The sequence below is a fragment of the Alosa alosa genome, chromosome 6, assembly GCF_017589495.1.
Source record: "Alosa alosa isolate M-15738 ecotype Scorff River chromosome 6, AALO_Geno_1.1, whole genome shotgun sequence".
Lineage (NCBI taxonomy): Eukaryota > Metazoa > Chordata > Actinopteri > Clupeiformes > Clupeidae > Alosa > Alosa alosa.
This window is the reverse complement of record NC_063194.1, coordinates 19,172,791-19,190,077: the sequence shown is the minus strand read 5'-3', so window position 1 is coordinate 19,190,077 and position 17,287 is coordinate 19,172,791. Positions and strand designations below refer to the sequence as shown.

General features: G+C 40.0%; 1 protein-coding gene across 3 annotated transcripts in view; it reads left to right on the top strand.

The window, feature by feature from the left end:
* Positions 1–4,807: 4,807 nt before the first annotated feature.
* Positions 4,808–17,287, top strand: part of LOC125296230 (cation channel sperm-associated auxiliary subunit gamma-like) — a 147,729-nt gene continuing 135,249 nt past the window's right edge. For 2 of the 3 annotated variants that reach the window (XM_048246016.1, XM_048246014.1), the window contains exon 1: positions 4,809–5,054. The gene's annotated coding sequence lies outside the window, so the exon portion shown is untranslated. Of the gene's footprint in view, positions 5,055–17,287 lie in introns of all 3 variants that reach the window. The other variant, XM_048246015.1, reaches the window with a different exon arrangement.

Below are 17,287 nucleotides of genomic sequence, written 5' to 3'. Positions count from 1 at the left end.
GGGCATGTCAACCCATCCCATTACCACTTATTTCATGTATAGCGCCACCTAGTTAAAAATTAAAAGCAAAAAAAATTAGGTGTTTTCATCACAATATCTCTGGCTGACAAGGTCAAAACTGCACGAAATTAAAAGTGTAGGATCATTATGACACCTCCGAATGCATGCCACGTTTTGTGTACTTTTCGTTCATGGGGGCCTTACAATAAAATAATTTATGTGTACATTTAGTGACGTACACCAACAAGGATTCGGGACACTGAAAGACCGGGTACACAAAACTTGGTGGGCATGTACCCCCACTTGATAGCATGGAACCGTCATTCTTCGTTTTGATCTGCAGCCCCCGCTGGACTGGACCCCGAAGAGGGAGGGCAGACACAGTTCTCTGTGAATATCTTGAGAACTGTAGGGCCTAGGATGACCAATTTTTTTCGTATGTTTGCCTCCAGGGGTCATGTTAACCCATTCCATGTGCACACATGTGCATAAACAGATACACACGCACACACACATACATTTACAGTAATCATCAATTATGACACATACTCACACAGTAGACATATGTACGCATGCATGCACATGCACAAACACACATACGCAGGCAAACACACAAGCACGCATACATACACACACACACACACACCCACACACATAAACATAAATTTGTACGCGACATATGCACACAATTCAAGAATTTTTCCGGCCATCTACTCCCCTGAATTTTTGGTCATTGATACGGGACACCGAACCACCGGGGTACATGAAATTTGGTGGGTATGTAGCCCCACTAGACTTTTACGGAAAAATTTCATTTGGGCCCCGTTTCATCATCATCATGGCTGCATTTTCAGTATTGGCGATAAGTAGTCGTTTTGTCCACTAGATGCGCGATCGTTGCAGTGAGGCGTAATTTTGTTGGAAGTTAAAAGTGGGTTGGAAAAACAATGGACGCTTCCTACAAGGACTGTAATTTACCGCAGCTTAACATCTAATAAGGATAGGAAGATGTTCACATGAAGTGTAATTCCCATTTCTTCTTGAAGCCGAAATAAATCTGAGGATGTTTATCGACATGCTTGGTTTTACTGCAGGTAACGTTAATCTTGTAATATCAATAAGGACCTAGGTAATGTTACCGTTAAGCGTTGGTTGAGTGATGGAGGCATTTGATTGATTGTATTTGTAGAAAACTATAAATGCGGTTATACCAAGCAAATTGATAGCAGCACTGTTTGTATCTTTCGACTGTCATTTATTGCGAATGCTACAAAATCATTCTGTGCAATGGAAGATTTACCAACTTTACACCGGTCTGATACAGTTTTGCCTATACATGAGTGAGACTGAGGCTTCTGTTTATTTTGTTTTAAGTGCGTGCAGGGTGTGAGGGGAATCGATTGATTACAGCTTGGTAGTTGTAGTCTGTGAAATTAAAAAGCGGTGTGTGTGAAGTATCCAAACAATGAGACCTTCATTTCATTATAGCTGCTTTAGCAACACACCTAAGCTACTGTGTAGTGGGTCCAATTTAGAAGTGGCTACTTCATTCGCTCCTTGACTCATGGAGCTGCGTGAATGTTATTACAACTTTTCGCCCACGATATGACAGTTTAAGTCCGGCTTTGATACTGTAAAAGTAAAACCATTGGTTTCCAAAGGAGATTTTATTTTGTGTAGCCAGCATAGCCTATTGACAATTTATGTTGTAAATAGGCCTACCTTATAATCCTACCTGTAGCTTAGGGAAGCTAACAGCTTTCTATTAGGATCTAGTTTGTTAGTTACCGTTTTGTCATAACTCCCTGATGCATTTTTGCATTTTAGAATAGCCAGAGTGTATATCTCAATCGGAAAATTAAAACAATATCGGGTGCCTATGGACTAGGCTGGGTGAACCCAGCCTGATCTGCCCGCTATTTATTTTTGATTTCTTAAAAGATTGAGCTTGGTCTGATGAAAGCAAGACTAGCCATGGACCTCAGTTACACAATGCAAGGGAACATGAATCAGCCTATATTTGCACGAACAATAACGGACAAAAGCTCTTCAACTTTGGCCCGTTAAAATTTGTATGAACAGTCTAGCTTACGCATTTCATCAAGGCCCATTTGGACATGTCAGTTATTTGCACCACTGGTTAGATGTAAAACAGCATTTCGTTTCAGACTAGGCTACTGTTACTTAATTTGTGCATTAACAATAACGTTTTCAGACTACTGTTACTTAATTTGTGCATTGACAATAAAGTATTACATGAACTAAAGATGACTAAAATCTTATGTAGAAGAAGAAACATTCACAAAAAATCCATCCATCCAAAATGACCTTTGTTTTGATAGCTGTTGAACACGGCATGGAACTGACAGAGATGTGTTTGTTTATAAATACATAAAAATAAATAAATAAATAACATTATGCTGATACCTTTTGCTTTTCCCAAATACAATGTAGCCTATAGGTGTAAGTGACCTTTCATCAATCCAGTTGCAATGGATGAACTGTGATGAACTGCCCTACTTGTGATTGTTTAGAGATTTTAAAGGTTTTATAACAATGCTACATCTTCTTTGGCTATTCTACAATCTATTCACCTTTTCAGCACCAGTAGGCTACTTTCTGTGCAGCCGCACACACACACTCAGGCATACCAAACAAGCATACACAAAAGTTTCAAGAGTGGGGGATGGAATAAAATATGGAGACAAATTGAAGTGTGATTTATTTTCGCGGAACGGATGTACAGGAATGAGCGGCGGTCATTTTTTTGTACCGCTATGCGGTACATCTAGTCTTAACTAAGCGACTACCCAGCTAACAATTTATGGTTCCCAGAACCATAAATATACCAGGCCTATGGTTTTGAAAAGTCAAATGTTCCCTGACAAAGACATTCGAAAATTAAGAATGTTTATTGACTTGAAAAATAGCTAATTTTTGCAAACTCCCTTCATTCAACCCTTGAAGACATCGCGGTCTGGTGCGCTATGTAGATCGTATCTTCTCTCGTACCATTTAATTTCTCAGAAGTTAGGTCTACTAGGCCTACAATAACGTCATCACCAAATACATCTTTTATTTTTAGTTGATCAACCACAAAGAGTAGCATAGGCCTACTGTGCACAGTGCTCTGACGACCGTAGCAGCCCAAGGTAACCAGTTGTTTTAGATCAGTGGTCCCCAAACTACGGCCCGCCACCTCATTTTGGGTGGCCCCCCAAAACATGTCCGTGGTATATAGCATCTGGCCCGCACGGGAGTACGACTTCGTCAAACTATAAACTCCGTAATTTCCCATATTCATTCTCTATGGCGAGTGTTAACAGTACACATGTAATACTCCTTTTGTCCACTGGTGGTTGTTTTGGCGCTGTTTCGCGTTTGCCATTTAAAACGTAAAAATGTAGGCCTACTTGCAATCAATATAAGAGGCCTATGCTGACTGCATCAGTGCTCAAATCCTAGAAGTTTATCAATTAATTGTTAATAACTAACTAACTTCTATTCAAGTCATATTTCTGGGACTTTCTGGGATAATTATTTCTATTTTTATTCACTAATTCACAAAGTTCTAATCAGGTGAGTGAAAGTTAGAATGGTGGTCATTTCAGATGTTTTTGCCAGCACTTCATAAAACTCTCATAGTTTGAGAGCTTTAAATTATTTGTAGGATATTGCTTGTTCACAACTTGGGCTGTGTATGCAAAGACACAGAGTTCAGAGTTCACACATTTTTGAATAAAATACTTTTGGGAATGCTTTTGGGAAAAGTCTTTTTATTAATATTATTTCATTTAAGCTACATTTTACACTGATATGACATGATGGCAACATAAACACAGATAACAATGGTATTAAATTGCAGTAGCCTATGATTAAATGTAATGGAATATTCAACTAAGGTACACTGCTGTTGTTCACGGCACTAATCTATTTATGGTTACTGATATACTTCGAGTCTCTGGCCCTCTCTTAGAGCCAGGCATAGTGAGCTGGCCCTCGGAAGAAAAAGTTTGGGGACCACTGTTTTAGATGAAGGACAACCACTTGTTTCAGATAGCCTGGACAACATGTTACCTGGGTGTTGCCTACGTTATTAAGTGATGGTAGCCTACCACAGTTAATTGTATCGCATAATAGCCAGGTATTAGTTGGCTCAAGGAGTAGGGAATCAGGCTGGAGAGAGTCATGCATGTGTTGCCTTTGCGGGATCGAATCCAGTTTAATGCTAGTATTTTCCAAAAACATATATTTTGTCTTTTGCCCGAGTGGCTGTAATGTAGCGCTCATGGCGTATGAAAAGCGACCTGAAACCGCCTAAAACAACTTGTTTGTGAAGGTCTGACAACTGCTGCAGCGCATGCACGCGCAAGGAAACCAGTCGGTGGAGAACCCAGGCACACAACACCGGCTTCCAACTGTAGGTCGCCAGTCGAACTGACAGGCTTTCTTGTTCGTTTTCCCGTGATCACGGGAAATTTGTCGAATTAATTTGTGTTGTTTTCGATTTAATTTAATTATTTTTCGATGATTTAATTATTTTGATATCTCGAGATAACAAGGTGAAAAAAAATAATGATATGACGTGGCCTCTCTCTGCTTCCGTATCTCTCGGCTTCCGTACTTCATATATTCGCATTTATTTCAATTTAGCTATAGGCTACGATTAAAGTTCCTAAACGCTCCTATGGTTCACAACTACTCGCAATAGGCTATGATATCGACACTAGTTAACCACAATGTTGGTCATGTTAAGCGTTGCTTGCAACATAGGCTAACGTGAAACTAACAGATAAAATGTACAAAACACAAATCCTCCAGAGAGGTAGACTACAATTGTGTTGTTGCATCATAAAGCAATGAACGTGCTGGTGCTTATTTTTTACAGTCTATGGGTGGTAGGCGTTTGACATGACGTTTGATGGTTCCACCGGTTGGTAGAAAGGGAGGTTTTTTGGCATCATTCCCGCGCTTTAGGTTTACAGTGTGTAGAAGAATCTTTGTTACTGGCACAGACGGCATTCACTGCAGAGACAACCCATCTTAATTTGCTGGTAAGTTTGACCTGCTAACGTGAAGTTCATGTGTCTCTTAATGTCATGTCTGACACCTTATAATGATATATTCTGCAAGGTACTATCCGGGTAAACTAATGTGAACTGTTGACAAGTTAATACAACAAATGAAAGGAGTTAAGTTTGAAACTTGTAGCACTAGATTGCTGCTAGGTTAAAGAAGCTAACGTTAATGTTAACGTTAGCTGTGTGACCCACCCCCCTTTACAGTAAGTTAGTTTCAAGTTAACGTAGAGACCAACTCACTACTGACAAAAAAATATATTTGCCTTTATTTAAGTGATAATGTCACTCATCTGTATACTCATTTTTATTATTCGTAATGTAGTTATCCTATGTAGTGTTAGACATGACCCTGTGACATTGAATATGCTCTGCAGCGGCCATTTCATTCGTAAACGTGCTAATGCCATCCATTTCGTTCGAAAATTCTAAAACAACAATGTTTTTTAATACTTCAAAATAGCATTTGCTAAATTAAGCTTTCATTTTTCAGTAGACATAGGTGTGTAGATTTGAACAAAATCTAGTTTGGTTCTTACCGGGGCTTTTACTGCCTGAAATATCCAATTTTGTTTACCACGCTTGGAGTTTAGTGCTGGGCTGGTGGGTGCTTATTCCAAAGAGTATAGACAAAGATTCTATAGACCCTTTCAACAATAAAAACAAAAACAATGCTTGAACGTTCTATTTGGGCCCCAATCTACTTCCTCTCCATTAAGATAACATATGGAATATTACAAAAAGGAAGTCTTGTGGGGCCAACTATGATGCTGATAATGGAACTCTTGAAAGGGTCCATAGTTAACTAAGATGAATAAGACGATTCACCAATGGAACGAAATGGCACTAGTTCTGGACTCCTAAATAGGCGTGTCAAAACATAAACTTTTCTCTGAATAAGCAATAATAATGGAACAAGGTGATACATAGGAAGGGGCCAATCACAGTAGCCTGACTACGCCACCCTAAAGCCTAATGAGTCATGGAATCTTTAAGAGCTTGTACCGCTTTCAGGTTCGTAACTACACGGTGGAGACATGAATTCCAGAAAAACAATATTTATTAAGACAAAGGTTGGGAAGTGGAGATCTGAGGGTGGCAGTTATGGAAGTCCACACAAATATCATACAAACATCATAAAAGGTTCACCTGTTACACAGCAAAGGCACACAGCAAAGCTAGAAGCAGCAACCAGAAACACCACACGTGTGCTTAGACTAGACCTCCCTCAGAGCCACCTCCCTACTAAATAAATATAAAAAAGTTACACAAACAAAAGGACAAGACAAGCAAAACAAAAACCAAACATAACAAATAACCAAAGCAAAACCAACACAAGACAAGACAGCAGCACGACCCATGTTCCCCATCAGCATGACTGTGCTGCCTAAAAGAACAGAACACAGAAGATTAAACAATGAAAACACCACAATATACATAACATAAAACCACAAATGTTTATGGGGATACAGCATACTTGTACCTGACGGTAGCACAGACAGGGGCTACACCAATGGAGTCTACATTGCTACTGGCTACTGCCCCTCTTAAGTAGCACTCCACTGGTGCCAGATTGATTAAATGCCTATGCCCCCCTCCTTCATTAGTACTTGCAGGTGCTATGGGGAAATAGCAGGCAGAGAAGGTCTACCTGCTACAATAACATATACATATAATTTTGTATACTATTTTACAGTCATCGTTTGTGTGTGATGCCAATGAAACACTCTTTCGGACACGGAATGAATAATTTCATTTTGCCCCGTTAACCGAGCTAGCTAGCTAAGCGTTAGCACAGTAAAAGAAAGTGAATGGGAATGTTAAGCTAGCTAGCTAGCAGCTAAGAACTTTGGTTAAACTTATATATTGTTGCAAACAAACCTGAAGTAACATATGTTCAGCAACTTTGTGGTAGTCTACTAGTTCTAGCAAAAAATATGTTAGGTTAGTTTATCAACCATCTCTGAGTTTAGAGCCTCTGAGAACAGGTGGCTGTGCACAAGAGCTTTGAGGAGACAGTGACAGATCACGAACAAAGCTATTTTTGTCTTTATTTGTTTCGTTGGAAAATACAATTTCAATGTCGGAATGTTAGGGAGACATGTGGGTTCAAAAAAATGGGTAGGGCTAAGGGATTGGTCATATTCCGTGAAAATGTTCATTTCTCCCATAGGAATACATAGACACTGGACCTCCTGCTAGACTCCTAAATGGGCGTGACAGCTTCGACCCCACGTCACAACGTGCCAGAATTTACCCTCTTATGAATCGTCTCGCTTTATCAACCGTCTCTGGTATAGAAGTAACTTCTATACTCTTTGCTTATTCCCAACCTTTCTCACGGCACATCAATGGTTAGCCCGAGAATTCTCGTCAGCAATTCATAATTCCACTGGAGCTCCAAGCGGATTTGTACACGCAGCCTTACAACACTGTTTACAGCACTTCGAATCACGATAAAATGTATTTTTTGGTACATAGCTAATGGTTACATGCAGCTATTCCGACATGCCGCTACTTAGACATTGGCGTCTAATTGTCGAAGTGGCGGCATTAACATTAATTTTCAAGCGTCCCACTACTGCGATAATTTTTTTTCCATTGTCGGAGTAGCGACACTTGACCGTTTTTTTCAAACTTCCTGACATTCCGACACAAGGTCATTAACAGTGGCGTAGCCAGGATTTTTCAACGGAGTGGACTTTTGCGAAGTAGGCCTAGGGTGGGCCTTTATTTTTTTTATTCCAATATGGGCAGTATAGCCTAGGCCTACAGTAATCCCAACTTTAAACAACACACGATTTCATCACAGCTCAGATGATTCATGGCAAAAAACAATAAAAGGCTACATTGATAAATAGCAGGGGCAACAGGATTGGATTCTAGCCTACGCACAATAACCAAAATTATGACTTCGATACGATACCTGCCATAAATATCACGATGCTCGATACTGAAACGATACTACGGTGAAATCCTAAGATATCTAGAAAATAAATTTCTCAGACCTCCTCCAAGTGTATTGAGTCATTTGTGTTGAATTTGGTGCACTTTTGTAGTGTGCAGGTCAATTCTGGGTTCTAAACTTCCTACATAATTATTATTTTTCATAGTCAGTAAAATAGTAGGCCTACTTTGTGTGATTAAGTCCTTTATTGTTTGTTATAGTTCATTTACATTGTGTTGTGTTTTGGCAATAAAGTAGCTTTAACTAAGCCAAACTAAGCTTAGTTAGGCTGAACTAGGTCAGTGTTGAAATTACTGCATGTGTAACCTGCGTTGTGTTGAACCTGCGCGCCACTTCCCTCCCCATATTCCAAGATTAAGATAGTATGAAGTGCTTTTTGTATAGAATACTATCATAAAAAAATAGTTAAAACGAATAGCTATTTGCAATTTGACAAAACACTGGTCCTCATTTTGCGAATGCGAGGACAATATGAGCCTGTTGCAGTTAGATGTCCGAGTCACACATAATGTTTGAAAACCACTGGCTCGTAATCACAATAATTTAACACACGACAGTTGGATAGCCTACTTCATCATGTCAGCAGGGGACAATTGAGACACACATTGGATTGTGTTATTACTTGAACATTCCACACTATCCACAGCTGTGGTAGGCCTATCAGGGGCAGGAGGATTACTGTCAGCGTAGGCTTTATATAAAATTCTTCAACAGAAAGCCTCGAATGTTGTCTTGTTTGTGGAGCGCTTTGCTTCGCTTCTGTAATCTCGGCTTCATTGAAAATGAGGGCTTCCCTCAATGACCCTCCTAGAATAAATAAAGGTTGAATGAATGAATGAATGCAGGCTTGCCCAAAATAAAGGCATGTGTTTTTTATGAGCCTACAGTAAATAACAGACCCGCCAGAATAATGCGTTCTGCAGCTTTTTACTGAGCAAGATGTTTTGGTAGCCTACCCTCACACTGCATGTTCTTAAATAACAATGATCATCAGTAATATTCGACCATTAATTTGGGTAAATGGGCAAGCGTTGGCTGATGATTGTAACGCGGGCATGATTCCAAACACCTCCCTTACGATGATGAGTGACAGGTCTCAGAATGCATGCGCTACACAAGGACGGAAGATGATGAATAACTGGGGCCGTAGGCTATTCACAAAGGATTTTATCTTACTACTAGGAGTAGGCTACTACTAATTTGATTCACAATGAAACGTTACATTTCATTTACATGTTAACAATGAGTAGTTTTGGTTGTTGTTGGTGGCGTTATTGCATCCCTTTTATGAATGCAAAATTGTTCCCTCGCGATTGGAAGCTCCTGTTAGCATGGGCTAATGATTTCAAAACATCACCAACGTAAAATGACACAAAAAAGCTGTTTATGAATAGGTCTTAGTGAGTTAGGAGTCCTCACTTAAGCTGTCCCAGACTTAGGTGCTACTTTTAGGTCTAAAATGCTGCTCTATTAATAGTTCTGCTCTAAAAACGCAGAATTGCCCCTTGATCAAATTGAAAAACAAAAAATTGAATTGTTAAGAGATGTCTGCTGCTATTCAGAAGCCTGCCTTAGACAGCGATGACATGTTTGGAAAACAGGTGGCAGAAGAACTGAAGCTCATTAAAAATCCAATGATCAAAACACGACTGAAAAGAAAACTTATGAATGACATTTATGAGGCCCAAGAGTGTGATCAGGCAGTCACAAGCTCTTATTTGCCACCACCTATGTATCCCCCTCCCTCACCTTTGCACACACCCTTACCTCATCAGCAGCAGCCCACCCCACACATGTTTGAGCACCACACTCAAAACCACCCTGGTAACTACTCGCACATGTAAGACAATTGTTGTGAACCATAAATACATACTGATATGAAAATATTTTATTTTATATGTTATTTATTGCATTCAAATTATATTAAACTCTATTAAACCAATGGACTGGTTGGATAAATGTCATCTTGTTTATGAAGACCTTGTGCAGAACACAAACAGTGGAATAACAATAACAAATATAGCTGCAAGCAGCAATGTGGGGGCCAAGCAGTTGAGCAGGAGTTGTCATGGCAACCCAACGTTGTTACATTATACACACACCCAATTAACCCCCATCCCACACACACACATACACAGATAAACCTCCTCTCCCACACACCCCAATAGCCCCCACTTTTTCGCGATGCCTCAAACATCACCAAATGTATTCAAATAGTCCCTCAGGTTGTAGTCACAAGTCCACATACCAAGTTTGGTGTCGATATGAGAAAGTGTTGATAATTATAGTGCCTCTAGTGGTCAAATGTCACTAAATATATTGGCGTCTTCAGGATGTGGTCGAGTCCTTGTACCAAGTTTGGTGTCGATCTGAGAGTGTGTAAAATTATAGCACCCTAGTGGTCAAAAGTCACCAAATTTATTGTGCATCCTGAAAATGCTTTGACTGAGGTAATTCACAAAGCAGTATAACCTTTCGTAGAACTGTCCAAAAAAGACAGTCACCTAAAGAGATGGCATCATGTCATATGTTTCAATACATTCATATATTTTGTAATTCATATTAGGTTCATATCTTTTTAATAATTCATAGTCTGTGGCCTGCATAATTACTAATAGCCAAGTAAGTATCTAGTAATTTCATATTGATGTAAACTATTTGACTACACTTCTGTTTAATGTCATTACATTGGTGTTGTACGTCTAATTGACTGCCTGCCCCTTTAAGGACGTCGCTGCGTGGCGGTCATAATAATCCTTACAAAAACAATAGGGCCTTGCGCCCTTCGGCTGCTCGGGCCCTAATAAGAAAATGTAATGATAAAAATATATAGTCGTCAAGTCAAGTCATTTTATTTGTATAGCACATTTAAACGAACGACAGTTGACCCAAAATGCTTTACAAGTTAGAACAGGGAAGGCAGAAACAAAGTGCCTTGAAGATACAAAGACAGGTGTGCAAGACTATGAATATGGTTAAATAATGTAAAATAGAATGAAACATATTAAAAGATAAAGTTTAAAAAGGTAAAGCAAAGGATAAACATAAATTAAAAGAATATAGAGTATACAAACCAAATGATAAATACCTGATAGTCTTAATAATCTTGACAAAACTGATTGACAATTAATAATTTAGGCCTAAATTTTGTCTTCCTGCCATGACACCAGGCCAGCAGGTGACATGAAGTATTGTCTCAGGATGTCTCTTTGCTGCTTAGCTGTGAGGGTGGGGTTCCGTGCCCTTTCAGCTGGCAAGCTCTGCATAGCCCCAAGTCCTTCCCTCCATGTTCCTTCGTGGACAGTGTGGTCTGCATCCACCCAGTCTGCTAACCCTGGTGGCAAGTAGGTCTCAGAGCGAAGCTCACGCAGGAAGTTGTGCAGGCACGCCGCAGCCAATGTTATGATGGTAACACTGTCTGGGTGAAGGAGGATTGTGGAGCGAAATACCCTAAACCTATTGGCTAGAATACCAAAGACATTTTCTACTACTCTCCGCGCATGTGAAAGGCGGTAGTTGTACGTTGATCATGATCTAGCTGCCTGAATGGATAGGGCTTCATTTGGTCATGTCTAAGAGGGTAACCCTCATCTCCCACAAACATGTACGGCAGGGTGACATTACTGTTTGGTATCTTTTCTGCTGGTGGAATGTTAAGGACACCCAGGTCCAATGCCATTTTGAGATCAGAATGGGCAAAAAGCCCGCCATCTGACACTCTACCCTGAGTACCGACATTAAGATAAATAAATTTGTAATTTGCATCTACTACCGCCATCATCAGAACCGGAAACCTGTTCTGATAATTATGCCATGTGCTACCACTGTGTGCCGGGTGCTGGATGTGTATGTGCTTCCCATCAATGGCACCAAGGCAATGTGGGATATGACAGTTGTCCAGAAAGCCTTTGGCTATTGCTTTCCATTCCTCTTCAGAACTTGGTGTCTAAAAAAATGGAGATGCACAATATAAGTAAAATATTTTTGTATAAGTAAAAGTATTGTATTGTATGTCATAATGTCTATGGTTGTGATGATATTGATCTAGAAATAGATCATAGCTAACCGTAAGAAACTCCTCTCAACACTTGATGCAAGGCCTTGCATGTACACAACACAATGTTTGACACCGTAGTGGCCCCAATTCTGTACTGAAAAGACAGTGAATTGAAGGATTCACCTAAAAAAGAGGGAAAAGTCAACATTACAACAAAAGCAAAAGACAGTTTGTAAATCCCTAAAAACACATCTTTTCAGACTTCATTTTAACAGCCATTGAGTCTGTAGTAGGCCTACAATGGATGTGATGCTACTTGTATTTATGTCTGTATGTTTAGGCTATATGTCTGTCTACTTTTGTTTTGGTTTGTGTTTGGAGGTTTCGGGTGTAGTCGTGTTGGGATCATCTTTTAAACTCTGTCTTTATTTTAACTGTGAAGTACTTTGGAAGGAAATGTGCTATACAAATTAAACTAACTTAGGCCTGCCTACTTACCTGTAGCCAAGAACCTTAGGGTCAGGGAAAGCCTCTCGCTGGCAGTAATAGCCCGCCTCATCTTTGTGTCTTTTTTTGTGATGAGTGGTCCCACTCTTGTCAGCAGCATTTCAAATTCGTGTGGGGTCAATCGAAGCAGCCCCCTGAATCCTGACGGGTCCTCTATCTAACAGAAAGACACGAGTTTAGCCTATTATGAACTGTGATTTGTTTCTAACGTTAGTCTATTTGATGCTTCTATTTTTTGTTATCGGGAATAATACAGTAACCTATCTATCTAGCAAGCATATTTAATACGAAAAGAAACAATAGAAGTCTGTGATGAATCTGGCATTTCACTTTTAAGGTCCCAAGCGAAAGTTAAAGTTAGCGAAAATGTTACTTGTTGGTTAGCCTAACGTTACATTGTTGCTGTAACGTTATTTGCTGGTCACTGCTTAGCACACATTCTAGACAGCTAGCTTGACAAAACAGTTAATATTACTAACACGGGTTAGATGTGATACCTACCTCCAGATCCCTATGAAGGCGATACAATCCTAATCGTCCTCTTCGTGACACCCACGAACGAGTCCACGGTCGTCATTTCTTTTCTTCTTCTTTTTTCTGAGCACAACAATCCTATCACAACACATAGTGCTACTGCCTCCACTGTTGAACGTTTAATTGTAACCGCCATCTCCAGACGACACGCATGCGAACCTAGGCCTACTCTTTTTTAAAATGGCAAGAATGTATCAGAAAATGATTTAGCTTAGAAACCGTGTAACGTCGATCAGTAAACGTTTATAAGGCAGACGTATTACCGTTTTGAACAGAGCCATCACGTTCACCCTCTGGCATGGTAATCTTTATTAAAATCCTGTAGTGTGTGATCCCCCCCGATTTCAAATCGTGTAGTGTGTGCGTGTTTCCGATCAAAGAGAAGATTGTCGGCTGAGATTGTCTTTATGTGTGTGATACCACCCGATTTTTAAAATCGTAAAAGATTTTAAAATCCTGTAGTGTGAGATAGGCATTAGCCGATAACCGATACAGGCTGCCGATTTTCTTGAGCCGATATTTGGAGCCGATACTGCTTTTGCTCCCTCAATTTACATCATACAAATGACGCATAATTACACAAATGATGATAACAACTGTTATAAGTCTCAATTTAAGAGATTTAATTTACTGCATATGGTTAACTGTGCAAGGATAAAAGGCTTTCATTAACATCTTACAACACAGCCTTGATGATGCATTGCTTGCTGACATATTATAAGACATAATTCAGGTCATCACAACATGTCCTTTGTCAACACATTTAAATAATTTAAGAAAATAATAAGCCTGAAAAGTAGCTATTGAAATAAAGTGCTTGATTTGTAATTTAAGACTGCATGGTTTAAATTTTTCTATGTCTTTATTTTTCTAAAAAAAAGCTGCCAGATTTGTCAACAACAGAACATAAATCAGCAGAGAAAAATAACATGGTGTCAGATGTTTCTGTTTTAACCTATGCCTGCTAAAAACGCCAATAGAATCCTATGGCATTCTAGACTAAATAACCTTATTTCCTGAGGGTTTTCTGAAAAAATACTAAGAATTGTCAACGTCTACCAAAACCTTAATATCTAAGCCTCTGTACACCTAGAAACATGAAATAAAAAGCATGCTGCGCTACACAGCATCCAGCGGGAGAGTCAATGCTGCGCTATGCAGCAACAGGCGGGGATGGAATGTTGCGTCGTGCAGCATCCAGCACAAATGGGCTAAACGACATCAACGTTAAAAGGTATAAAAACATATCTCTCAAAGTTTTAAAAGCTCTCCTTCAGGTAGCGCAGCACTCTCATATCGCTGTGATGCGTGTGTCCCACTGAGTGAGACAGACCAGACGCACACACAAACTTCTGTTTGGTGGCTGACAAAAACTCAACCACCATTGAACTGGATTGATAACGTTAGCAAACGGCTCTAAATACAAGTAAGGCATACACGGTACACTTATGTCTGGTACATGATAAACGTTAACACGAATTAATATTCAACTACGTATAACACGTCTCTCATTATTAAAGCTCTGATATCACTGCGATGGCAACTCCGCCCAACTCGAAGGGAGAGGGGGAGGGAGACACACACCACACGCGTCCAAAACTCAGCCAGGTGATCACTGAATAAAACTCCCACAAATACCACGGAACAACGTCGGCATTACTTAATCATATGATTGACCAGTGTTCGTAACAGCTGCCGCTACCGCATGCAGACGGATAGCCTACAACTTAGCTATTTGCAGCTCCCTAAATACAATGGCAAGCAGTTTTATAGATGAGGCATTCAGCATTAAATAAAGTATCTATTTATCTATCATTCGCGTTTTCCATTTGGACCCACAAACTTGCTTCTACTTTTAAAGTGTATGGCAATATTTTAGCTAAGTCAAACAGTTAAAAGATGCTTTGAAAGTTTACTGTCATCTTGAAGAGCAGGCTTCCAGCACTCTGCTAGTGGGGGAGGGGCAGTCTGCACATTGCAGCGTCTCCAGCAACACAGAGCTGCCTGTGGACGCCTGTCTGTAAATAATGTCAGGGAAAATACTATCGGCGAACGCAGCCACTTATCGGCCGATGCCGATACACGTAAAAAACGCAAATATCGGCCGGCCGATATATCGGTCAATCCCTAGTTAAAGCCAGCTGAAGTGCCTGGTGTTTTGGCATAAGAATGACAATTTTAACGTTAGTATATATAACTGTCACTGATGAAGACACATTTCAAATCGCATTGTTAAGGCCCATTCACATGAAGAACAATAACAATAAAGGCCCATTCACACCAAGAACAATAACTATAAATAAATATCGTTCTCGTTACTGTACGTACACACTGCCGCCGACTTGAGCTTCCAAAGAGTCAGGAAGTCATTTATTTTCAATGGAAGCCGGCTTCTGTCATCTGCAAGAAGCGGCAAATCCGTCGGCGTCGCGTTTTGGCCGCGTTTCAGTCAACTTTATGTAATGAGCTATGACGCGGTTCAGCGACCAACGACCAGCAACCAATCGAATAGACAGCCTTTAAATAAAGTATTAAGATAGAACATGATCGAACGTAAAATGCTGTCACGTCAGAGCGGCCAAAGCGTCCAAAGCTTCCCTGTACTTTTTTGGTTGCTGGTCGTTGGTCGCTGAACCGCGTCATAGCTCATTACCATAAAGTTGACTTACTTTCTGCTTGACGCTCAAGTCGCTCAAGACGCCCGAAACGCGACGCCGACGGATTTGCCGCTTCTTGCAGCTGAGAGAAACCGGCTTCCATTGAAAATTAATGACTTCCTGAATCTTTGGAAGCTCAAGTCGGCGGCGGTGTGTACGTACAGTTAAATAGATAGAGATTGGGATGGTTTTATTTCAGTTAGCCTAATAGCTGGTTTAATTTGCATTGAGAGATGATTTAATGGAAAGTACCCCATGCCAATCTTGAGATATCAGGGCTTAAATTTCACTGCGGGTATTGCGCATAATTTGTTCAAGTCCCGCAACTCTAGCCATCATAATGCGAGAAATTCCCGCATACACTTTTACAGCCTGTCTGATGACGTTAATATAGCCTAATCATTAAGTGGTGAGTTGAATTGAACATAGCCTCATGCAGACGCACACACACACGGAGAGAGAGAGAGAGAGAGAGAACCACTTTGCGCTTACGCAAATAGGCTACGCTACCATGGCAAACTTTTACATCTGGAAAGAGCTCCTTGGTAACGATCCTGCTAGCTCAGGTCACGTCAACACTTGATCCCAGAAAGATTGTCTTCGACATGTTAGTTTTTGAACATTTATTGTATCTAATGACATAGAAAACATAATAATTTGCATACACATACCGCGACTATGCACAACTTTTTATTCACTAGCGACTATAGCCTAAAACCGTCAGGTTGAAGGGGGCTAATTACTCCATAGAATTACTCTCGCGTATTTTCTTAAAGTGACAGGCACTCAATTACACCTACTCATCAGCAATGTGCACTCAGTTGGACCTACACACCACATTAAAGATATGCCTAAGTGTTATAGGTTAAACGTCAATATGAGGCATTCAAATTACTAAATATGTTTAGCTACTAGTAATTACTAGTAAAATGCTAAATGCATTATTAAATAAATACACTCTATATGAATTCAAAAAATATATGATAGAAACATATCACATAAGCTATAATTTTCAGTGTGTGTTTTGTGTGTGGAGAGAGTCAAGCAGAATCTAGGATGTCCACTGTTGTGAATGATCCCACTACAGTATATATTACTGATGACGTCTAGGGTGGTGGGGGCCCCAAAATCAAACACTTTTTAAAAAAAAAAAGTATCGAAGTATTGAAATCGCAATTCTTGACTTGGTATCAGAATCCCCCCCCCCCCCCAAATTGTGTAAATCCCCCTACATGAATAACCTAAGGGGGGAATTCCCCCCCATTTTGAAAAATGAATTTTAAGCCCTGGATATGGTAAAGGGTATGTGATGATGTGGGGTTATTTTAATTCCAAAGGCCAAGGGAACTTAATCAGTCCGTTTGAGATCCAGACCTAATTGCACGGACATTGTCCAAAGGTCATGTCGGTAAACAGCTAGACATACTCAAGATACAGCTGTAGTCTGAGGAGTTGCAGCTTTATTCAATGACCAGCAGTTAAAACTATGCATATCCAAACTCTAACTTGGGTCACCAGCTTTTTTCTAGCTTCTCGCCATCTGCGT